The sequence below is a fragment of the Penaeus monodon genome, chromosome 19 (genome assembly GCF_015228065.2).
Source record: "Penaeus monodon isolate SGIC_2016 chromosome 19, NSTDA_Pmon_1, whole genome shotgun sequence".
Taxonomy (NCBI): domain Eukaryota; kingdom Metazoa; phylum Arthropoda; class Malacostraca; order Decapoda; family Penaeidae; genus Penaeus; species Penaeus monodon.
Window position 1 is genome coordinate 49,042,849 of NC_051404.1, and position 261 is coordinate 49,043,109.

At 43.7% G+C, this 261-nt stretch overlaps 1 protein-coding gene across 1 annotated transcript in view; it reads left to right on the plus strand.

Moving 5' to 3' along the window:
* The window catches only part of LOC119585300 (solute carrier family 22 member 7-like), a gene marked incomplete in the record, with an annotated part of 24,787 nt that overhangs the window by 913 nt on the left and 23,613 nt on the right, over positions 1-261 (plus strand).

Sequence of the window (261 nt, forward strand, 5' to 3'; positions counted from 1 at the left end):
CTTTGTTAATCCACGCAGTCACTTCCCGTCTAATGCTTTGTCCCTAGCAACTTCTTCCCAATTCTGTTTTTGTCCTTTTCGCTTGATCAATAGGAGGAATCTGTGATGTAACTAACTCCTTGGCGAGGCGTGTGATGTGTTTCTACATTTCTCAAAGTATAATGAAATACCTTGAAGCGAGGTCCCGTAGTCTATTACTAAGCTGTGACACTGGCGCTCATGGACATCAAATATTCCAAGCTCTCTTCTTCTCTGACCCCC